General features: G+C 43.6%; 1 protein-coding gene across 1 annotated transcript in view; it reads left to right on the top strand.

Moving 5' to 3' along the window:
* Nucleotides 1–24,595, top strand: part of CHL1 (cell adhesion molecule L1 like) — a 120,861-nt gene that overhangs the window by 6,912 nt on the left and 89,354 nt on the right. Inside the window, exon 3 of the mRNA XM_041464458.1 lies at nt 23,547–23,627. The gene's annotated coding sequence lies outside the window, so the exon portion shown is untranslated. The remainder of the gene's footprint in view (nt 1–23,546; nt 23,628–24,595) is intronic.

Genomic DNA, 24,595 nt, shown 5'->3' with positions numbered 1-24,595 from the left:
AACCAGTTTGAGGAGGAGGTGCAATGGCTCAGGTCCTTGACTGATACAAATGAGGCTGCTTCAGCTCAGGGTGATTGAGTTACCCTGGCTTGAGCCATCTGGGATTTTGGAGAATCCACCATCCACGTGGGCTCTGCAGGCAGCAGAGTTGGGAGCTCTGTGACTCTGCTTTGACTGGGAACAAACAGCCCTGAACATTCCTGTTCTCTGAGCCACACAAATGACAACAGTGGTGTGCAGGACAAGGAGGAGCAGTGATTAAAGGGCTGTCCCAGCTGTTCAGAGCTAAGCCATACCTGCTCCATTAAACTGACAGGGTTAGCACTGAAATCCACAGTAATTGCTCAGGGTTTACCACCTGCATGACAAATGCACCTTTCTGTTACTGACTGCAGTGAGGCTGGAGTTAGGCTTCCACCTAAATCTGGGATTTTTATGATCTCTGCTGAGCCTGTGGCATTGCAGCCTCCCTGCTGTCTGTGTGTGTGCAGAGCTCAGCCCAGGGTTCTGCTCACCCTGATTTTTGGCTAATTCCTGTCCAGACAGTGCCCACCTGCTGGGAGAGGTTTGGGCTTGCCTTTCCAGCTTTGCATTATATCCCAGGGAATTGCTGAAAATGGAGATGTTTGAGGTGTGTTGCAGAACAAAGCTTTACTAAAAGTGAAGTGCAGTCAGTGTGGTGGCACCAGAAAGTAATCACAGAGTGGCTTGGGGGGGAAGGGACATTAAGGATCATCTCTTCCCTCCCCCTTGCCATGGCAGGGACACCTCCCACTGTCCCAGGTGCTCCAGCCCCAGTGTCCAGCCTGGCCTTGGGCACTGCCAGGGATCCAGGGCAGCCACAGCTGCTCTGGGCACCTGTGCCAGGGCCTGCCCACCCTACAGGGAGGAATTCCTTCCCAAGATCCCATCTAAAGCTGCTGTTTCAGTTTGAATCCATTCCCCCTTATTCTGTCACTACATGCCCTTCTAAGTAGTCCCTCTTCATCTTTTTTGTAATAATTATTTGGTGATGCAGCCCCTAAAGAAAAGGAAATTTCTGCCATCTCTTTCCCCGTGAGCAGGATGCTGCCTTTTGGAGCATTGTACCTCATTATCCTGCCAGAGCAGCACATTTTCCCTGTCAGCCATTCCCCCTGTCAGACATCCCTGTGCAGTGAAACCTCACAGAATTCCAGCTGCATAGCAAGAGGAAAATTTCATCTTGGGTGCATTAAATTATGCCTCAGTGTTCATTCAAGAAAAAACAACCATGAAAACCACAACAGGCAACAAACCTGGAGGGTTATTCACAATCTTATCATGTGTACCACGAAGAAAAAAAAAAATAAATGGAATAATCTTTGCATTCAGCAGATAAGCAGTATTCTCCCTACAAACCTTTTTCACTGTGATCCTCCAAAATGTATGCTGAGCTTGTCTGTGCACAAAGCTCCCTGAGATGGGTGGTCAGACCAAATTTTTTATCCCTGGATAGGATATAGTCAGGAATGTTGTGTATTTCCCCTGCTAATTACATAATGCATTCACTGAAAAGAATAATGTATGCAAAGTTTGGATGCTCAGGCAATGACAATCCATTTAACCATTTATAGCTTTATGTGTTTTATAATCCCTGAACCCAAATGTCCCCAGAGAGGGAACGTGCCCTTAAAATTTTTCGGCCTTTAAATTAAGTGAATTTAAATTCCCTCATTTGCATATTTTCCCTTTCTTTGTTCTGCCTGAATGAGATATTACTCCAGTAATTGAACTGTAATTTCAGCCCAGGTAAATGATGTAAGACAGGCGAGATTCCGGGCGCTGCCTGAGCCGCTAATCCGGCGATTTGCAGCACACCTTGGAGAGGAGAGCCTGTCCAGCCCACTTAGGATCACCCAGCGTGGGGCTGCCACTTGAAAGTTCAATCAATCTCTGGTGCTAAATGTGCTCCTGGGGGGAGGGAATTCCTGGGAAACAAACTTCTCATTGAGCTGATGTCATACAGAATTCCAAAGGGGTTTGGAGTGGAAAGGATCTTAAAGATCTTCTTGTAGTCAAGCCCTGTCCAACCTCTCCTCAGACATTTCCAGGGATGGGGCAGCCACATCTTCTCTGGGCAGCCTGTGCCAGAGCTCCTCACCCTCACAGGGAACAATTTCTTCATGATATCTCACCTAAATTTCCCCTCTTTTCAGTCTGAACCCATTACTCCTTCAATTTGAATCCTATCACTCCAGTTTCTGCTGAAATACATAAATGGGTCAAAGCTGAATTCTCCTAAAAATAAAATTCTAAAATTTCTAAAATGAAATTTTACAAAATTTACAAATTTTTGCTGAAGAAGAGTACTGAAGCTTCTGAAAGAGTTTTCCTGAGCAGGCTGTGGTGATGGCTTTTTGGTGTGTGTTGTTCTCAGCCCATGGATTTGGCACCTCTGTGCCTGTGTGACAGCAGAACTGGGATGGGTGGGCAGGAGTGGTGTGGAGGGAGAGGAGAGACTGTCAATATCTGTTGGGACAAGTCTTGGTTATGATCTTTGGGAAAGATTGAGCCATACAAGGTTGGCAAAGTGGTTTTGGCTCCATTATCCTGTGTGTCCTCTGCAGGAATAGAGGAGAAGCCCATGTGCAAAGGGGGAAAGCAGAAGAGGTCAGAGATGATTCAGTCTGAACCCATTACTCCTTCAATTTGAATCCTATCACTCCAGTTTCTGCTGAAATACATAAATGGGTCAAAGCTGAATTCTCCTAAAAATAAAATTCTAAAATTTCTAAAATGAAATTTTACAAAATTTACAAATTTTTGCTGAAGAAGAGTACTGAAGCTTCTGAAAGAGTTTTCCTGAGCAGGCTGTGGTGATGGCTTTTTGGTGTGTGTTGTTCTCAGCCCATGGATTTGGCACCTCTGTGCCTGTGTGACAGCAGAACTGGGATGGGTGGGCAGGAGTGGTGTGGAGGGAGAGGAGAGACTGTCAATATCTGTTGGGACAAGTCTTGGTTATGATCTTTGGGAAAGATTGAGCCATACAAGGTTGGCAAAGTGGTTTTGGCTCCATTATCCTGTGTATCCTCTGGAATAGAGGAGAAGCCCATGTGCAAAGGGGGAAAGCAGAAGAGGTCAGAGATGATTGTCTGGAGAGGTTGGCACCAATCCCAGAAAAATAATCGAAAAGTTGATAGAGGAATGAATTAAAATAAAGAATAGAGATAATTTAGGCTTCTCTGGAAAGGGAGACGTTACAGGTTTGATAAATGAGGATAACTGAGGTTTGTGTCAGGGTTTCCTGCTCTTAGGTGTGGCATGCTGTGAAACCTCAGTTAAAACCAAACAATCCCAGCAAAGCTGGTGTGTGGAAAAGGCAGCAATCTTGTTTCACAGAATCCTAGGATGGTTTGGGCTGGAAAGGACCTTTAATCCCACCCAGTGCCACCCTGCCATGGCAGGGACACCTCCCACTGTCCCAGGCTGCTCCCAGCCCTGTCCAGCCTGGCCTGGGACACTCCAGGGATCCAGGGGCAGCCCCAGCAGGCTGAAGGACAAATGGGATCCTTTCACACAGGGATTGTATCTGAATCCATGAGAGGGCTGGAAAGCCAGGGTCAGTTGTGGTGTCAACATCTGAAAGAGAGGGTTTACAAACCTGGAGAGTCAAGGAAATAACCACAATATTGATTTGAAGAGTGGAGGAAATTCCCTGCAGTGAGAGATTTAGAGCTCAATCTGCTTAGCTCATCAAAAAGAGGATTGAGAGGGGACTTGATTACAGGGACAAGTATTTTCATGGGGAAAGCATATCCAGCTTTTTAATCAAGAAGAGAAAAGAAAAATCAGACCCAATAGCTGCAAGCTGGAGCCAGACCATTTTAAATTAGACATTAAAGATTTTTTTTTCTTTTTTTTAATCTGTGATTAACCACTGTAATGAACTGTGATGTAGTCAGATGGAGACTGGATACCTCGTGTGACACAATCAAACACGAGTTGTTGGATATGTTTTGCAGAGGATAGGGAAAAACACAACAGAATGTGCTGTACAGAAAGGTGCAAAGGCCTTAAAATGTGTGAGCATTGGAAGGGCAGTCGAGGAAGAAGAAAGAAAAGGGAGGAACTTACATGGGAAGCACAAAAAGGAGGAACAGAAGCACTGAAAGGACAAAGAAAGGAGTTTCAGAGCTTCTGTTTCGAGTATTGCAGCATATGTGTGAGCAAAGTGAGTTTTGGCATTGGGAGACCTTGGGTGTTGGCAGAGCTGGAGTCATCTGTCTCCCAGTCAAAACAGCAATTTTGGATTCTGGGCTTTGCTAATGATGATAAAGAAACCTCCTATTCGTGGTCTGGGCTTTTGGCAGAGTTGTGGTGCTGGGATGTGGTGCTGGGATGGTGCTGCCAAGAGCAGGGATGGACCCGAGGGTGGGATCCCACCAGGGCTGTGCCACCCTCCCCTGGAGCCAAGGGCACGTCCTGTGTCCCTGGGCGTTGGTGTGATGTCCCATTCCAGCACCGAGGTGTCACTGGGGTCTCCTGTGTGCCCCCCACTTTGCTGCCATCAGTGTCACACACACAAGAGTTAGAGGAAATAAAGAACTTTATATTTCTGACACTGAACCAAATTTTCAGGGTGATGCCTGGAGAGGCTGCCTGGAACAGAGTTAAAGGAATAAAGCAGGGATTTATTAAAAGCTTTTCAAAGGATTCACCTTGGGCAGGACAAGAGCCTGACTGAGGCTCCACCCAAGACAGACTCCGAGTCACGAGTTCTCACACTTTTATCAGTTTTGGTCCATTTCCATGTTGGGTTCATTGTCCAGTTCCAGCTCCAGGCTCTGCAGTCCCACCCTCCAGTTTGCTCCCCTCCATTCCCTGCTGTTTGCACTTTTTGGGCTGAAGCTGCAGCGGTGTCCTTGGTTCTGGAAAAGGATTGTTCTGTGTGCCTGAGCTGTGAGCAGAGCTGCTGACACTTTGTGTGAGTTCAGAGTCACACACCAGTGCAGTGCAGAGACTGGGAAATACGAAAGCTGAAACTGAAGGCACCAAGGAAATCCCACAGGGAAATGTCAGTGGTCTCAGGATTTTTGATGTGTTCTCTTTGTATGTTTGTTCTCTGAAGTTGTTTCACCAGAGCAGTGATTGAGATTTCTTTCCAAGAAACATAACTCTATTACAACTGCTTACAGTGCCTAATAATGAGATAATCATTAATTTACACCTAACATTGTGTATTTTCTGTGCGGTATTGCAGTGGTTCAGTCATGACCCTGCTCCAGGTGACTTTGTTGCTGGTTTTTTTTTTCCTGTGGATCTTCAGCTATAAGGGAAGTGAAACAGATGCCTAAAGACTGTCAGTAATTTTGCTGTCATGGGAGCTCTTCAGCCAGGACTGGAAATGACTTTTCCAGAAAAATTTCCAAAACTCTACCTCCACAGCAGAGAATATTCTATCATGGTTATGTCCAGGGAAATCACTCACATAATGCTGTTTTTCCACAACTCCATCCCAAAGGTGTTACCTTTGTTTAGCAACGTTCCCTGCATTGTTTTTGCACTGGAAGAGAGTCACTATTTCAGGATCTTTTCAGTGGAAATAAGAACGTGTTTTCTTTGGACTAGTTACCAAAACCATCAACTCTTTGGGATCAATTAGAGCTCCAATTAGCTGCAGCTCTGTTTCTGCCTTGGATGGCCATGGATATTTCACACTGAGTACCAGAGTGTGGAATTGGGCTGGGTATGGCCATATTCTGCTTGGAACTAGGAAAGCTGCTAAATGGGAATAAACTGATTTATTGGGGAAAAAAATACAAAGCAAAGGATGTGTGTCCTACCTGTAAGAACTGGCTGAGTGGGCAGTAATTATTCCAAAATCCTGTTGGCATATATCGACCTTGATGATCATTTTCTTTCTCAGTGGACACCCCAATAATTGTCTTTGCCCCAGGATCCCCTGGAAGCTGCTCTCAAATCAGAGCAGCCCTTCAGCGTTTAACTCCTGCCATTGTGACATTCATTAGGAATGCAGAGAGGTAGGAATTACCCTATTCAATCCGATTAAAGATCCAATTAAGTTGGAATCCTCTCTCTGTTAGTAACCAATACCACATGACTCAACACCCTGGGAAAAGCCCCAAACCTTCCTCCCTCCTCCCCTGAACCCTCATCACAATTAAGGGGCAAATTGTCCCTTAAAGATTTTATTTTATTTTATTTTATTTTATTTTATTTTATTTTATTTTATTTTATTTATTTTTTATATATATATTTTAATTTTTTTATTATTTTATTTTATTTTCCCTTCTTCCATCTTGACTTCCATCCTGAAACATGAGATCAATAGCCCTTATAAATTCTTCTCCTGCCTTGGGAAAGTATCATTATTAGCACTTGAAATACCTAATCATTCTCCTAATCATCCTGCCCTTTGTATCAATAACTTTTTTGTGTCAGACAGGTCACAAAGTTAATTACGGTGATTTTCTCTCTTGCTTTAAACGTGCTGTGTCTTAATTCCAGTGTGATCACTGGAGTGGCTCTTTGACCTTGTCTCACCTGTTTTCATAAATACTCGTGTCTGTCATGTCCATTCCTGGAAACACTTCATCTGTACATGAAATCCTGAGGATTCTTCTCATTCCTTTCTTAAAGGGACTTTTAATATTTTCCTTTGTTGGTTTTTTAATTTTATTTTATTTAGTCCTTTTTACATCTCAAATTTTTGAATGCAAATTTTTGTGTCAAAGGCAAAAATAAATCAGCACATCTAAATTACCAATAATTATTATTAATAATTCTTTTAGCCCTTTCTAAGGCATTCTGTACAGAATCCTCATCTCAGTTGCATCTTGAGCACCTTGGGCTGCTGAGCAGATGCTTCCTATTGAAGTGATTTTTATTCATTTTTGTGGAAAGCAAAGAATCCAATTGAATCCTTCAGCCTCCTGAAGGCCAGGGGCTATTTGGTGAATTTAACTTCAGTTACATCAAATGAAACAAATCCATTCTGACCCTTGAGGAAGCCTCGTGGTTTGGATCATAGGTTGCTTCTAAATATAGGGATGGGAAATTAATGTCTCCCTGGATGGATGATCCTGTAACTGTCTCCTGCAAGGGTTTTTCTTTGAACTGAGTGGCCTGGACATTTCTGAACAGGCTGAAATTTGAGTGTTTATAAGAGATATATTTATGAATATACATATTTGTGGTTATATATTTATGTTTTTATATATGTGTGTGTGCACACAATTAGTTAAATTACTATATTTGTGTGGTTTTCCACAGAGTTGTTTAACCACCGTGGCAGTACATGGAAAAGAGAATCATTTAGGAGATATATCTATATCTTTGTTTTTGTTTCAAAACCATTTTGTGCAACAGGCAGTAGCTTTAGCCTTGGGCTCTTGAATGTGATATTACATTTATCTTCCCTGAAAATAATCAGAGTATATCAACATCTGATGTGCCTGAAAGGGAAACAAACCCAAGTGAAGCAGCTGAATATGGAGCATATGAAATGTTTCGAATTATTCCTGAGCTATGAACTTTGAAATTTGATATTACACACCTACAGTGTGTTTTCTTGAATGTTCCCATACAATTACTTTTATACCTTCTATTTATAAATAATGATAATCGGGGTTTTGCCTTGTCTGGGCACATGAGAAATGCTGGAAAGCTCATACACTAAAGTTTATTTCTTCCTAATTATTAATAATTAGGTGTTACCTGAGAGGTGGTTCTGATTCTGTTTTGGGATATTGTTTTATTTGAGTGCTCTTCTCTGAAGAACAACTTCATAACTTCATTCTGTCTTTGGCACGGGCACTCTCAGTGGCAGATGTTATGACTTAGAAGATTCAGATTTATATTTTGTTATTTTTTTTTTCTTCTTCTTCTTCATAAGCGACTTGCCCCCCAGGCATTTTTTGACAGGGAGGATATAATTTCAAATTAAATGTGAATGTAGAGTCTTTCCAGAGCTCCAAATTGCAGAGATTTCTCAGCGAAAAAGAGATTTCTCAGGCTCAAGGAGAAATAAAACTCTCCATGCAGATGGGCTGCTGTGGTGGGAGGGGGCAGCTCTGGTACCAAAGCCTGACTTTGCCTTGTACAAATTTGGACACAAGAGAGTCCCTGTCCATCACTGAGCTGCTTTCATTCACTCTTTAACAACCCTTTTCTGGAAACCTCAGAAAGGCCAACAGGGCACGGCTGGATTTTCCCTTCTGCCTTTCCCTTTCACCTCCAGATGGTGACTGGTGCTTTAACATCTTATTTATCAGGTGAGTCTCCAGCATCAGTGAGCACAGGTGTTCTTAAAAGGAAGAATTTGGTGTCAAAGCAGGAATTCAGAGGGCCAGGAAGGGGTTTTTGTCCCTGCCAAGGTGTTTGCTCTCGTTTTGGATGGGGAGAGGTGCAGTGAGTAGAGGATGTCCCTCTTCATCTGGTGGGGCTTTTTCAGCTATTCCAGGAAATTGGTGTCTGTGATTTGTATGGCTTTTGAAGGAAAAAAAACCTTAACACTTCAGATCTAAAACATGAAAGGATGAAAAACATGAAAGGATGTGAAGTGTGAAAGGATGTCCCAAGTTTAAGAGCAGAACTTTCTTCCTGATGAAACAGAGGAACCTCCGTGCTCCTTGCCTAAATCTCCAGATTCCTGTCCCAGCCCTAGCAAGGTCAGGTTTGCATTGTCTGGAGCTGCTCCTCTTTGTGTGGGTTCTGCCTGACTGAGGACATGACATCTCCTCAGTTTGCCTTCCATTTCCCCACTTTATTCTCTTTTTCACCTTTCGTTCCAGCGTTTGGCCTGTGTTTCACTTCTTGCTCTTCTCCTCCCTCTGCAGTGCTCCTGTCCCCAGCACTGCTGGCTCTCAGGGGTTCTGCAGCCCCCAGAACTTTCTCAGGATGTTTTGGGGTCAGTGTGGTTTGATGCTGATCGAGGACTGTTTCCACCTGGCATCTGTTAATTCATCCATCTCCTGGAAGTCGTGGAATTGCAGAAATGTGTGTGCAGGCAGGGTCTGTCCCTCTGCACCAAAATCTCTCCCTCTGCTCCCTCTGCAGCACCTTTTTTGAGAAGTGGCCACAAATTTCCTTTGTGCCCCCACGTTCAGGAGGTTTTCCCTTCAGTGCTGAGCATCCAGCCTCGGAAAGGAGCGAGAGCCAGCTCGGAGAGCTTTAACCCATAATAAGTTTGATGTCCTCGGGGAGAAGGGAGATTAAGGAGCCCAAATTCTCCAGGAGATTGTCACTTGGCTAATGATGATCGTAGCCCACGGCAGTCGGGGATGATAGGGCTGATACTTAGCAGGGGTTGTGAACCAATTAGTCTGCTCAACAAAACACTTGGTCCATTGGGTGCAAACGTTAGGAATATTTATAGGGCTGGCTCTGCAGTCAGCTAATCAAAACTGGAGAAAGCTACTTAAGAGCCTGTCCCGGGCTCTGCAGAGGCCCTGGGATTAAACAGCTGACAGATAAACAAATGTTTGCCCGTGTAAATATTAGGACTCAAAGAGTGTATTTGAACTCTTTCTCAGTGTCCTGGTGGTGTGAAATCAATTAGGGGTGATTAAGGCACGCTGGAGTGCCCTCCCCTGCGGAGAGCAGGCTCTGGAGGTGGCTGTCCATGTCCTGTTGGCTTCTCCCAGCCTGGCTTTTGGGGTGTCCCAGCTCCAGGTGCGGGTGTCACCAGCTGGCCAGGTAAAACGGCAGCAGCACAATGAGAATTCGGGTGGTTTCAATTCATTAAGTGCTTAATGCTTCAGCCCCGAGTGTTCCTATCAACTCCTTAACTCGTTAACTCCCAAACCTGCTGATTTTCCGAGACATGAGGCTATTGGAAATAAACACTGGTCTCACAGTCAGAGCTGTCCAGCACCTTCTGCTGCTGAGGCAGAGACTTGGTCCTTGCACAAAGTAGAGTTGGAGAGAAAAGAATTCCTCTTAATTTACGGGCCTGGCTTAAATATTTTCAACCGTTTCTCTATTGGCTTTTTTATTTATTTGCATTTAATTTCAAATTTTTAGGGGTTTTCCCCTTCTGATCTCAGGCCTCAGTTGCAGAGACACTTCTGTAAAACAGACAAGAGTAAGAAAAATCCACAGGCTTCCCTGGAAAAGCTTTCTGGAAGCTGAGAGTATTGATTGCTGAGATTGAAGGCATAAATGTGGTTGTACATGTCTTTACAGAGACTCTGCAAATAGAAGAACAGCTTCTAACCCTACTGCTCAGCTCCTCACCAAAACATTCTGCCTTGCTGTTTTCCAGCTGTTATTTTACAGCAAGCAATCATTTTGAAATACAGCCATTTTGAGTTTGGGGCTCAAGGTTGTTTTCTCCAGTTTATTTGAAAAATCACGTTAAACTGGGGCATTTACTGCACTTGGCAAGCTCTACGCTAGGTCTTTACTTAAAGAAAAATTAAATTTTAATAAAAGCCATGTTGCAGATTGTTCTGGCGAGCACAATGTGATTTTATTTTTTTATTATTGTTATTATAGGGTTTTTTTACACCCTCCTGTGTGTAAAAGCTTTCTTTATGCTGCTGCTACTCTGGCTGTAAATGGCTTTAAGTGCAGCGGGTTTTAATACACAGATGTTCTTTCTGATGGCCCCTGTGTGTTGAAAATGACATAATGTCTTTTTTGAGCCTGAAAAGCACCATTCTCATTGGTCCTGGTCATTGTGTTAATAGTGCTCTTTATTTGTAGGTTTTCTTCAGGGTTTTTTTTTCTTTCTTTCTTTTTGTTCATGTGTGTATCAGAGACACAACACACTGGCAGTTAAATGGGGTAAAAATGATCTTTTGGAGGGGATGGTCCAAGTCCATGGAGACTCTCCAGGGATCTCATTAAAGCATTCTTTCCTAATCCAGTGTACTGCAATATCAGCTCTCCGAATCCCCACAGTGTGCCTTCCTGATAGGTTAGTTTACACAGAATTAATTGTCTAATTTCGCAAACAACCAGTACAGTGCACATCGATTTTTATTTATTTATTTATTTCGCTGTCCCCTTCCCAGTTCAGGCACAGGGAATAGGAGTGAAAAGTTGCAAAAATGAGATAACTTTGGTTTATGTAATTGAGGGAGATTGAGGCAGCAGGACAAGGTGAGAGAAAGGACAAGTCAGGATAGCTTATTGGGAAGGCAAAAAAAAACCCCAAACAAAGCAGCAAAATTATCCTCAAAGCCTGTTGTGATTCAGAAAATGTGTTAATCAACACTAGGATTTCATCTTCCGTTTCTCATTTACATAAACAAAGCATTTTCTAGTGAAAACTACAACTTCCTGTGTAAGAAGTGAGCATTTTGGACAATGTTCATGTTCTCTGTGTTCCCTCCTTTGCCAGCATGTCTAGGATAGTGAATAGAAAAGAAGTCAGGGAAAGTTTGCTTTGCCATCTCATTTATTGTCCTTTTGGCTCTTGCTTCTATTAAAGAAATTTGGGAGCAGTGGGAATTTACACTGGGAATTTACATTGCCACAGCTGCTCCAAACTCCTTCTGCAACAGGGATTGTGTCTCCCTGTTACACACTGAGTCTGAAAAATGAAAAAGGTAAATGGGATTTCTCCATCACCCCCAAAGTTCCCAGCAACTGCACACAGGGCATGAGCAGACCTGAGGCTGTTCCCTGTTGGGAGGGAATGTGGGACAATCCTGTCTGGCCCTGTGACAGGGATGTGACAGCCAGCAGAGCCCCTGAGAGCTGTGTCCCGTCCTGGCCCCACTGGCAGCGCGCGCACGTTCTCCTCCTGTCAGTTGTTATCTCGGGCTGGTGACATCATTCACTAAATAACACTTAAGACAGGTCTCTTCCCATTAAAAGATGAATTCCCAGCACAATTGAAACCTCTGGGGACTTTGTCACCAACTTCAATGGGGCTCAGCTCCCACCTCGTGGCTCCATGGGAGGAAGAATAAATTGCTGCCGCCACCGCGACTGTCGGTGCGGTGCAGGGGAAAGGATAATTAGCAGTCAGTCATGGAGCTGCTTGTCTGATGAATAATAGAACTGAGTACAAGTGAAACGTTGCCTTCCAAGTGGGTAAAGCGATTTTAGCAGATTAACATGAGTGTAGGCAGCCAAGAAATATGGCATGAAAACCAAGTGTGAGAGGAGCTCTAGACAGAAGACATCAACTTTTCCTTCTGTCTGGCGTCCAAAACATGCGGTGGATTTTTGCGTAAATACTGCACCAGGAAGTTGTTGTTATGTTAATACTGCACCAGGAAGTGGTTGGGCATCAAGAAGTCAATGTCTTGTGTAACTAGGATTTGTTTCTTCTTTATTTTTTTGTGGAAGTGGGTTGATGGAGCATGAGGGAGATTTCAATGAACACTCTTCTCCCTTTTTGCTTCTTGTCAAAAATACCTTTGGAACTTGTTAGAGGAGCATCAAGACCAGCTTGGATGGGGATTGGAGCAACCTGGTCTAGTGGAAGGTGTCCTTGCCCATGGCAGGGGCTTGGAACAAGATGAACTTTAAGGTCCCTTCCAAACAAAACCAATCTGTGATGGCACAAGGATGATGGACCATGTTTTATTGGAAACCCTGGCTTGGAAACTCCGATTGCTGACAGAAAAATGGTGAGACCAGCTGGTGCAGTGAACCTGTGGGACAAAGACAGGTGCTGGGTTTGCAGCAGATCTGTTACCTCTGAGCAAAGCAAGCAACAATTAAAGCAGAAGAAAGGCAGCCCAGTGTAGTTTTAATCATTAGTCTCAGTTTGTCGTTGGTCTTAACGCTGCGTGAAGCTTTGTGAGAGCATAAAGGCAGCTCTGTAACGCCGAGCCTTTTAACCAGCCCTGTTTGTGGATTGTGATTGGCAAAGCCATTGACTTCATATTCTTTCATGTTCTTTCTGTTCCCCCCTGTTTTGATGTTATCCTGCAGTCATCTTAGCTGCGTATTAAACAAGAGACTGCTTCAATATAAAATGATCAAAGGGCTGGGGGAACACAGGGCCATAAAGAATATATGGAGAGCTCGGGGAGAATGGTGAGTTGAATTTAAAGGCTTTTTCAAGCTGCTTAATTCCTGCTTAGATTTCTGGTGTCACCAATAGGCAACAGTCCCTTTCTTTAAATCTTTTACTAAGGATTGACTGGCAGAATCGCTGTTTTACATGAGGTTTAAAGAGTAAAAGGCCACCCTGAAGGTCAAACCCTAGGAGATTTCCTCTAAGAGCTCATTGATTCTCCTAGATTTTTGACTAGGAGAGAGACCACTCCTTCCTAGATCTGCAGCTTGGATACAAGTGCCTCAGTATGTGCCAGCACAGAAGGCAGGAGCCAAAGTGTAAGGGCAGGAAAAAAATTAGAGAGAAAGATGCTGTGGGGCAGACAGACAATGATCTCAGTCTTGTATCATTCAAACTGGTGACATTATTAGCTACTGGTCCATGAAAAAAAGGGCAGTATTATTTTATCTGTCTCAGAAATGGATTATGTTAACAATGAAATTGGGCAGGATAAAGATTTATGGCCCCATCCTCAGCTTGAGTAAACAGGCAGAGGACCTGAGTGCGTGGGGATGGAAAAGCTGGGCTGTAAATGCTGAGGATCTGGTTTTCTTCACATACAGACACAAATTCAAGGGTGCTGTGACAGCACAGGCAAGTAACTGTCTATTTTTTTATACCAAAAAAATTCAGATGAGCATCTTTTGCCTCTGTAACCTCATTAGAGTGTTGGCTTTGTGAGCTGCCCAGTGCTGTGGTAGTGATTAGCAAAAGCCTACCCCATAAGCAAACTCTGTATTTGTGCTGTTACCTACTCCTGTGATATTTCAATCTGATTCATTAGAGAAATTAGCATTTTTATGGACTAATTAGGGGAAAATGTTGCTCATACTCTTCCTGATATACAGATTTTTCATACAACAAAGCCACATAGAAGTGAAACATGATTCCACTCCCCCCCCCAAAAAAAAAGGGAGAAAAGCAAAATGATTATTCTAATTAACATAGAATATTGGGGAGATTTGAACTTAAAAACAGGAATTAAGAGACAGCTAGATTGCTGCACTACTGGCAGATTGTCCAGTCTTTTTGAATTTGTAATTCCAGCTCTCTTTCAGCTATTTTGGTTCTTGAAGCATAAAAATATTTTAAAAGCTGTCAGTCAGTCACTGTATTTTTTGTGACAGTTGCAAAATGCACAGTAATGAGAATGAATAGTAATGAGTGCATTATTCAGCAGCTATAAATACCAATTGATATCCACTGTAAGTTTATATGTTTCAGTCAACATGCATTTTTAGCCTTATTTTTTTTCTCCTCTTTAAAACCAGGCTCAGGTTTTATTAGACTGTAGCTAACAATCATTCATACATGTCTTGGTTTCCTTAATGAGCCACTTGCTTTTGAAGTTTAATTCTAAATCTGCCTGTGTGTCACTTGCTCCTGCTCACACTTTCTGTTTGCCAGGAGGGTAAAAATGGGTGTCTGGGACTAAACATCTGAGATGGGCTCTTTGCAGGGGAAGTGTTTTGGTTTTTTTCTTTTCTGAGAGGGTGGAATAGCATTATTTTAATCACTGCAGACATCTCCTGTTTTGATGGCTGTGTTCTGATAATGATCCTGCTCTGCAGAGGCTCAGAGCAGCAAACCCTTCATTCTGGCCTTCTGTGGAAAAGGCAAAAATCTCCATCTTGCACAGAGGGGAGAAGTTCAATTAGGCCTTCTGGTGTCAGGGGAGCTTGGTCAGGCTTTAATTGGCTCCAGCTGACTGGGTTTTGGGCCATGCTACTGCTCACCTGCAGTTGGCTACTTCTCAGATATGTATGGAATTTTGTATTGAGTTTGAAAGCATTGCACCAAGTCAGAATAATTATTTAGAGTGATATATGCACTCTGGTGAGCACAAGTGAAGGAGAAACCATTAAAATTGTGGAAAAATCTAAGTAGGAAGGGACCTTTGGAGGTCCTCCTGTTGAATGTTGGCATTGAACTTAATGTTGACTTTGAACTGAAATCAGGCATTGAACTTAATGTTGATTTTGAACTTAAATGTGGTTGCTCTGGGCTTTGCTGGGTTGAAAACAGGAATTAGGCTTCTTCTCTCCATGCTGGACAAACCCAGCTCTCCCAGCTCTCCTCCAAAGTTATGTGCTGCATTATTAAAACCCTAGATACTAAGAATTTTAAACTTCCTGTGTTAAAAAACACAGACCTTCAGCTCCACCTGGGATTTGATTTGCTCTTCCTCCTTTTTTCCCTGCAGTTTGGGCCAGGCTTCTGTAGTTCTCCTGGACAGACCCCACTTCCACCTTCTGTTCACTTTCCTTCTGTGTTTGAGCTCGCTCAGGCATTCCATGTCCAGCCAAGTCAGCCTTCTGCCACGTCTGCTCCACTTCCACTCACGGGGGTGGGTTGTTCTTGTGCTTTGGGGAGGTTTTCCATGAGGATCAGGGAGCTTTCCTGTGCCCTCCTGCCCCCAGGGCAGTCAGCCATGGCCTCACAACTCCCACCTCCCAGAGCAAGCCAAGCTGCTCCCTCAATTTCAGCTGCCAGGAGATCTCAGTGGCTGGTGCATCACCAGTGGCTGTGTTTTGTGAAGGCTGACTCAAGCTTTATCCACTTCCAGCTCCTAACTGGGTGATGGGCAGCAAACCGCCCTCCTTGATGGCCTCTCATTCTGGCCTCCAAGAATTTACTCCCAACAGCCCTGTTTCACAGCACAAAATTCCTGAGAAATAATTCTGACCCAATAATCTCTTCTGAGGAAAATTCTGTTGTCTTGGCATTGTTTTAAACTCCTTTTACTCCTATAGAATTCATTTCCCAGTAGAAACATGTATTTTTTTTCTGATAAAAAAAAAAAAAGAAATCCTACTGGACTCCAAATACTTGGAGTGCCATAATAAATTAAACATCTTCTTGATGACCTTTCTTGCTGAGGGACTGTTGGTGTGAAGTCTTGGTGCACGTCTGTGGGCACAAGGAGTTAACAGCACACTTGAAGCCTCGAGTGCCAGTGCAAAGCACTCCTTGAATTGATGACTTTTTTCAGTTGCACTTTCCTCCTTCTGGACTCCTTTCAGCAGTCCAGAAGCTGGGATGCTCAAATTGCCCATCTCGACCTCGGTTGTCTCCTGTGTTAATCAAATGCCCTGTGCTGCTGCTGAGGCCATTAGCTGGGACTCGGAAGTTTTATTTCTGGCTCTGCAATTATCCCACTGCTGTAATTTCCTTATCTGGATTGGGGATAAATAACAAAGCTCTCCTTCTTCGCAGAAGGCTCGGAGATTTGATGATGAAAAATGCTATATAAGGGTTCAATGTTGTTATGGGAACAAATATCACTTTGTTTGCATGGCTTGACCATCTTAACAAGCAAGCAGGGAGTTGATGACCAAATCAAGATAAGAATTGAACAAATGAGGGATAATGAGCAACTTCAGACTACAGACTTCATTTTTTCCTTCTGCTTGAAAGTCATTCACTTTTATGTCTGTCTGTAGAGGCTTTTTTAGTCTGTAAATAATTTGCCAGTTGGGTGTAGAAATCTTTTAATTTGCTTCTTTCGTCATTTGCTTATCATTTTAGATGCCAAATAAGTTACTTATTAGTTTGTGTGATCATTAGCAATCTCAGCATAGAATCACACATTATAAGGTTCAGTTTCCAATTTCGATATTGGACAATTTTCAAGTGCATTTAAAGGGCATTTCCTGAGGAAAAAAAGTGAAAATTACAGTTTAACAGTGAACTATCTTTATAACAGGAAAAAAAATCATCCTTCATTAAAACGATATTCTAAATCTGTTATGAAAAGGGCAGCAGAAAACTGATAATTTAAAAAACTTTCAAACTTCTTTGCCTGTTATTTTCACTCAGTGCCATGGGTTAGGTCCTTCTGTCCTTTCAGAGTTCATGCTCATGACAGCTTGCATGGGGTTGACTTCTGGTTTGTAGAGTGAAAAAAACCACCCTCAGTTCAATTTGCATGGAATTTTTAACCAGGAAACATAAGGAAATGGCTTGCCAGGTGGGGTAAATACATTTTAACTTGAAAACCTGATTTATTTGAATTGAAGGCTATTTACCTTCAAACTGAGAGAAGGTTTAGATGGGATACTGGGAAGAAATCCTTCCCTGGGAGGGTGTGAGGCCCTGGCACAGGGTGCCCAGAGCAGCTGTGGCTGGCAGTGCCCAAAGCAAGGTTGGACATTGGGGCTGGAGCAGCCTGGGACAGTGGGAGGTGTCCCTGCCATGGCAGGGGTGGCTCTGGATGGGATTTAAGGTCCCTTCCAACCTAAATCTTTTGGGGATTCTGTTTCTCTATGCTGAGAGTTGCTCCAGAGTGCCTGAGAATGACCATGACTTTGGGTGTGAATAGCTGAAAAATTAGTTTTTTGAAGGTTTTTTTTATCTTCAAAAACACAGGGCAAGTTTTCTGGCTGCTTTCATTCCTGAAACCCCAACACTGTGCTAAGGTTCCATGGGTCTCCTGGAAAACCGTGGCTATTTCTCAGCTGCTGTGCAAACACTCAGGATGCTCCTTCACTTGGAGAAATCCTTTTTTCAGCCCACGTGCTGCTGGGTTTGCACATCCTCCGTGGTGAGGAGCCCAAAGTAATGCAGCTTTGAACGTTAGGAGGTTGTTAAAACCAGTGTGAGTGCTGCCTGAACCTCGGGGCCATTAAATGCAGAATCATTCTGACTAATAGGCAGGTGCTAAGTTGCCAGATTTTACCCCAAAGTGCTGGCAGGCTGCTGCTGCTGTCGGTTTTGCTCGCTGACTTTTATGGACTATCAGGATTTATTGACCCAGCAGGGAAACACCGACAGAGGTGATTCTGCCCCAGTCCCAGGTTCCCTTAAGGGGCAATAAGAACACCTGGCGTGCGCTGTAAATTTAAACTCAACTCGTGTGTGTCGTGGCACGGGGTTTAACTGCTGAGCACTCACTGGTGGTGTGAACATGAAAGCTGGGTGATTCTGCACAGACCTTGACATTTTCTTTAGGGGAAAAATGGCTCTGCTGTGGCTGGGTAATGGCAAGGCTCAGAGAGAGGCTGTGCAGCAATGAGCCTTTGCATGGGTGCTGGAGCCAAGGTGATTCTCTCCTGGTAACTATTCTAACAGCTTTTAATGCCCTACATCCATATTATTATTAAGTTCAGCACCTGAATTATGTACTGGCAAAGAGCTATAACATTTCTTATGCCTGAGCAGTCGAGGACCCAAATCTGGCCCAATAGACTTGATTTACAAAAATGTGTTCATGGCTGCCTTCTTTTACTGGTGCAGTAAATCACAGGAATTGTCAGGCAGCATCATGTGGTGGGCCCAGACAGCTGTGATTAGTATAGCAAGGCTCTCTTCATATTCTTCATATTCCAGTAATAAATAAACAGTTATTTGAGCAACTTGTAGCACTGTGCTTGGAGTAATTATGAGCCACCTTATTCTATATGTCCCACAGAGTAGAAACATATTTTTATTAATTTCTTTTTCCTGGTGGAAAAAGTTGAAATATGGGCAAAGCATGTCTACTAAACTAGACTTCTTAATTTTACTCCTGTAAAATTAATATCTCCTACTGTTGTTGAAAAGAAAATAATCATATTATTTAAGGAACAGAAAAATGCTTGTGTTGACTCTACTCAGCACACTGCATCTTTGCTGGGTTGTGTTCAAAATGCACATGGGTAAAATTATATTGAGAATGTTTGTTTGTTTCTTTATTAAAGGGTTTTTTTCTCTCTTGCTGTTCTTTTTCTCAAGCCCTATAAATTTTATGTACTTGGTGTTAGTCAGAAGACATCACTGTAAATGCTCCCTTTAGCACATTTGCATTGCTGTGGCATCCATAAGCTGTAAGGACCTTGACCTTTTGCTGGGAAAGTTTATCCATTTCACCCTGTGCTATTTTCCAAGCTGGTTAAAGCATCTTTTTATTGCTTGACGGAACCTCCTCCTTGAAAACCCTTCAGCTGTTGACAAGCACAAGGGCAGCTCATGCCTCACTGCTGGGGCTGATGGGGACAATGCCCAGCTGGGGTGCTGGGATTTAGGTCCTTTCATCCCTTTGCCACCCACACCTCCCTGAAATAGGATCAGCCTTGGTGGAGTGCCCTGAGAGCAGAGTCCAGGCAGGTTTGATGTGCAGGCAGTGCTGGAGGAGCAGGGTGGCTTCAGGAGCAGCCAGAGCAGTGCCAGAGCTCCATCCTGGCCAGCATTCCCCTCCTTTGATGCCATTCTTCCTTCTCAAGTCCTCCAGGACAAATCTGTGAATTCCCTTCCTCTGTTCTGCGGGATCTGCAGCAGGCACAGCCCAAGTAACATTTAAATATTTATTTGTCATTTGCAGAGCATTATCTGAGCCTGACTGGCAGGTTTTGACTTTGTAATTTGTATATCTGTTGAGGAGCAATGCACGGATGGGATGTGAAGGTCACATTGCAGCAGGGGCTGCTCATCCCTCTTTGTTTGCTCCTCCTGTGCCAGCTGGAGGTGCAGCAGCCTGGGGAGCTGCTGGTGCCATCTGTGGCACGGCCAGAGGCAGTGGGTGATGCCAGCCCTGCTCCTGGTGCTGCTCAGACTCCGAGCAGCCCCAGCTGGACACGGGGATCAGGGATGTCCCCAAGGCACCTCTGTGCCCTGCTGCCTCTCCCCGTGCTGCAAGGCAGGAGTGAGCAGCTGAGTGCAGGGAAATGTCACCTGCATTCCCTCACTGGGGCAGCTGTCAGCTCCTCTGACTTTTGGGAACCTGAAAGACAGAGTCCCACCGTGTCCTTGTGGAACATCAGAGCAGTAAAATGCTTCTGCAGGAACCCAGACATGCAGACACTTTGCCCATACCCACAGAGGAAAAGATTAGATTTTCATTTTTAAAAATCCCAACAGGTTTACCACACCAGGGCACCTCAATTTGATTCAGGCCACAAGGTTTCTAGGACAGTCAGAAATCCCAGTTAGGAAGGGTGCAGGTTTTTCCCTTGTACTCAAGGCATGAAAACCCAACAGGCTGAGTTTTCAGTGCAGACTGGAGACAGGTTTTCTCATTAAGACAGACCTGGTTTCAGTTATTCCTCAGTGAAATAAACCCTGTGGTTGATTTTTAAACTTAAGGAACTTGCTGCAGCCAGAGAGCCCAGCTAGGGAGGCCAGAGCTGGCTGTGCCTGGTTGTTCCACAAGAGGAATGATGATCTTTCCCTTTCCCTTTTCCCCTTCCCACAGCATCACCCCAGGTGGGAACACCTGGAACAGAGGCCCCTGAGTCATAATTTTTCCTTCATGTTGTAGAAGAGTCTTGGGCAAAATTCTGGAAGAGCTTCCCTGGGGAATGGCAGGATCACTGCAGGAATATTGGATTGGAGGTGCAGGAGGATCCTGGGGATTCATGGAGTTCTTTAAGGAAGGCAGTGGAAGGTATCTCTGCCCATGGAAGGAGGGATGGAATGAGATGATTTTAAGGGCTGTTTCAATCATTCTGTGATTCCATGGTTCTCTGACAGCCCCAGAAGCCTGGAGTGAGCCCCTGAGCAGGCTCTGAGCTGCAGTGGGTGCCCTTGAGCACAGAAATCAGCTCTGCCCCTGCTCTGCCTTTGGCATGGGAAATATTTCCAGTGGTTTTGGGGAGCAGTGAATTCTTATTGCTTAAACTCAGCCTGAAACCACAAGAACTGCTATAAACTGGCTGGCTCTAATAAACCCAGTGCTATAAATCAGCTGATTGATACTTGTATAAATCTTGTATTTTTCCCCCAAGTTTTCCTACACTTTTCACTGGATTTTTTTTTTTTTTTTTTTTTTTTTTTGCTATAAACCCTTCAATCTGACAGCTTTTTTTTTTGCCTGTCCTCTGTCCATACAGTCCACTAATAACTTCAGCCCTGCAGACCTTCCCTCCAGGAAATGCCATTAAAATTTTCTTCTAGCAAAAGTGAGCAGCCCTTCAGAAATCCTTTATTAGGTCTGGTTTTTCCTGTTGTGGTTTGCCTCTTGCTTATTTTTTTTCTTTTTTTTTCATGGATAGCTGTAATTTAAAGCTTACAAGATCGATAAGTCCAAGATGCACAGCATAAATGGGAGAAGCAGACAAACAACTGGTAAAGATAGGAGACAGCTGATGAAAATGAATTCAGCTATAAAGCATTTGAGTTACTGTTCTCTGCTGTGATTTCTGAGAGAGATTAAAAAATAGGAGGAGGGGGAGATACAAATCATCATTCCCTCCTCCCTCGGAATCTCAGGTTGAAATAGTGTTGAATTTCTTCCTTTTCCTCTAAATAACCAGGAGATTTCTTTTTTTAAATTTTATTTGGAGGAGAGCTTTTAATCAATTGCAGGAGAATTGGCTTAATGCAGAGCTAACTGGGGGCAGTGTAATGGCAGGAAGTCTGGACCTGATGTAATAACAGCATCTTGTCTTGAACTCCCTGAGTCCAGCCCTGTGATGAACTGAAATCCTGAAAATGGCCTCTCTTCTGCCCTGGTTTGTGGCAGAAGGATTTTTCCACTCTGCTTTGCAGCCCTGGTGATTCTGCACGGGGCTGGGTTGGAGTTTGCTCTCTTTTCCAGCCCAGGCATGTCTTGCAAAGCTTGGACCAGGCTGGCACAGCTTGGTTGGGCTGTGCCCAGCTGGCACAGGCTGTGGCTGAGGAGATTTGCATTTGGCATTACAAATTGCAGTCACATTGCTTTGGGGAGGTGGAGGCTCTCTGAAAGGCTGAGTGCAGTGCCAGCAGGAGAGCAAACATTGCTGGGCTAAAGCCTCAATAGAAGTCAAGAAGGATTAAGGTGCAGCTGAAAGCAGAATTGGGGTTTCTAAATCACCTCAGAGCTTTAGAAAATGTTTTCTGTTCACACCAAAACCATAATTTATCGACTGCGGGGTCAAACTGTAAAATATATGTGCTAGTGAGTTGTGTTTCAGTGAAACTGCAAACTTCTGTTGATGGGGAGATTCTTACCAATGTTCCCTGTATGCCCATGGCCACAGGAGCTCCCTGAAAGGCTAAAGATGTGTGTGGCAATAAGCACTGACATTTTATGTGTTTACATCTGTTACATCTGGCTCTGCTTACCCCAAAAGATCAGGGGCACTTTGCAATGTGAATTTGAAACGCTCTGGGAAAGGAAGTCCAGGGGCACGTGGGCACTTTGGGAGAGGGGTTGGCCCTGTCCATGGGGAAATAAGTCTGTCTGCACCTGGTGAGATGAGAGCAGATAAAGAGATTATCAAGTAGTGACAAGAAAGAAAATAGGTTAGCTGAATTCCTCTTTGTCACTTCTTCTCCCTCAAGACGTCTCTCTGAATATCGTACAGAGAGGCTGGAAAGAAAATCACTTTTAAAGGTGACCCACAGAGGTAAAACCAGACCAAGATGGTGTTTGTGTGCTCCTTTTGCTCCTGGGTGACACAGGAATGGGTCTGGTGCTTGCACTGTGCGAGTTGTAACATTTGGGAGAGCAGGAAAAGTGGGATTACAGCTCCAAAGTCTGTTCTGTGCTTTGGCTGCTCCCAGCACACTGTGGAGCATCCTGTGACCCAGCTCTAGGTGGGAATATCGAGGTCAGTGGCAGAGGTGTGTCCTGGCCTTGTAGTAAAGATACAGAAATGCAGCTCTTGGTCAATGTGTTTAAAACAGGTGGAATGTATTGGAAAAAAAATCCAAAAAAAAAAAAAAAAAACCAGTTAAGGGATCTTGGGCACACTTTTCTTCCATGAGTCATTTTTATTTCTTTTCCTTTAAAGAAAGTAACTATTGAAAATCACTTTGAAATGTGTTTCATGTTTTGAGAGCAATAATGTAGGTGGTGATTGATAAGATTTATTGTTTCTGGGTTTGTGTTATCTTGTGATTCTGAGGAAAGCTGAATCTTATCTGTTTGGTGCTGTATAAACACCTAACAGGCTGCAGAGAGCTTGTAATGTAAGCAGACAAGAAAGGCAAAGGGAGAGAGGGGAAATGTGCAGAAAAGTGCCTCATTCCAAGGCCACAAACCAGGTTTAGAACAAAAATCAGATCTGGGATCTGTTTCCTCTTGGACACACTTTTCTTCCATGAGTCATTTTTATTTCTTTTCCTTTAAAGAAAGTAACTATTGAAAATCACTTTGAAATGTGTTTCATGTTTCGAGAGCAATAATGTAGGTGGTGATTGATAAGATTTATTGTTTCTGGGTTTGTGTTATCTTGTGATTCTGAGGAAAGCTGAATCTTATCTGTTTGGTGCTGTATAAACACCTAACAGGCTGCAGAGAGCTTGTAATGTAAGCAGACAAGAAAGGCAAAGGGAGAGAGGGGAAATGTGCAGAAAAGTGCCTCATTCCAAGGCCACAAACCAGGTTTAGAACAAAAATCAGATCTTCTCACTTCAGCCCATTTTCCTTTATTCCATGGGGTATGTTGCTTCTGTTATTCAAATATGGAAAAACCTCTCATTTTCCAGGTAAATGAAGGGCAAGGAGAATGAGATCAGACAGAAACTCAGAATACAGGGAAAAAAAAATAAAGCAAAGGAATTGTGCTGATAAAGGTGCTGGTTTTAGATAAATTGAACATATGACATGCCATTACACAATTCACAGTTCTGTCTTTATTTCTAGATGCAGTAAAGTGGGGAGAAGGATTCAGATGTAAAACTACAGCCTGACCATGCACTGATGAGGAAGCAGCCCCATGTACTGGTTAGAAATGCATGCTTTTCTTTTTAATTAAATGTTTTGGATGTCGATTGGATTTGCCTCTCTATCTGAATGATCACAGTTAAAGTCCATTTTGGACCTGTGTGATACCATTTTTGTCTGGAAAAAACTCTCTATAAAAGCACAAATGTGTGTGTGTGTATGTGTTTGTGCAGGTAGGCAGGTTCTGGAATGCCTCCCTGTGATTTTAATTCCCTGGAGGGTGTGGACATGCTTTCAGAGCCTGACAGCTCTGAGGTCAGATGGAGCTTGTTTGTCTTCTCTTTTTGCAGCTCGGGCAAACATTCATTTGTTATTGTGTGGAGCTGAGCCTTAAGCCAGGCTTTATCCTGTTGTAGCAACTAATTGGTGAGGAAATTGTGATTTTACATTTAAAAAACACCCTCAGTTCTGGAGAAAAAGGTGCTGTGGCCATTCCACCCTGATTGTTTCAAGGTCAGTGTCCCGTTCTGCTCTCCAGCAGCTGCTGGGATTTCCCCCCATCGGGGCAGGGAAGGGCTGGATGGATTTCCTTGGATTTCCTAAAAGTTGAAGAGAAATAGCGGAAGAGCAGGGACTTCATGGTGGCACTGCCAACAACTGTTCACCAGGGAGAAAAGGCTTTGGAGCCCTGGAGTTATTTATGGCTTGGACTTCTCCAGGACAGTTTGTTTCCACGGGATCTTAGTGCCCATGGGCCCTTCCTGTAGGGAGATGTGCCTGGAGGAAATAATCACACTGGCAAGGGGGTTCTGTCTGTTTATTTAACTATTTTTAAATCCTATTCAGAAAAAAAGAAAAGAAAACCCAACCCTCCTGTAATTCTGTTTTCTTTCTGTTTGTGGCTGCTGAAAAGGGAGTCTTGGCTACCAATATGTGTATTTCCCATGAACTTCTTTTAACAGGAGCTTCAAGGTGAAAGCTTTGCCTATAATGGGAATTATTTACACTATAACTTCCTTTTGAGCTGC

The sequence above is a fragment of the Pyrgilauda ruficollis genome, unplaced genomic scaffold (assembly GCF_017590135.1).
Source record: "Pyrgilauda ruficollis isolate IOZ18807 unplaced genomic scaffold, ASM1759013v1 scaffold10, whole genome shotgun sequence".
Taxonomy (NCBI): Eukaryota; Metazoa; Chordata; class Aves; order Passeriformes; family Passeridae; genus Pyrgilauda; species Pyrgilauda ruficollis.
Note: the sequence above shows the minus strand (reverse complement) of the source record. Positions and strands in the feature narration are given on the sequence as shown.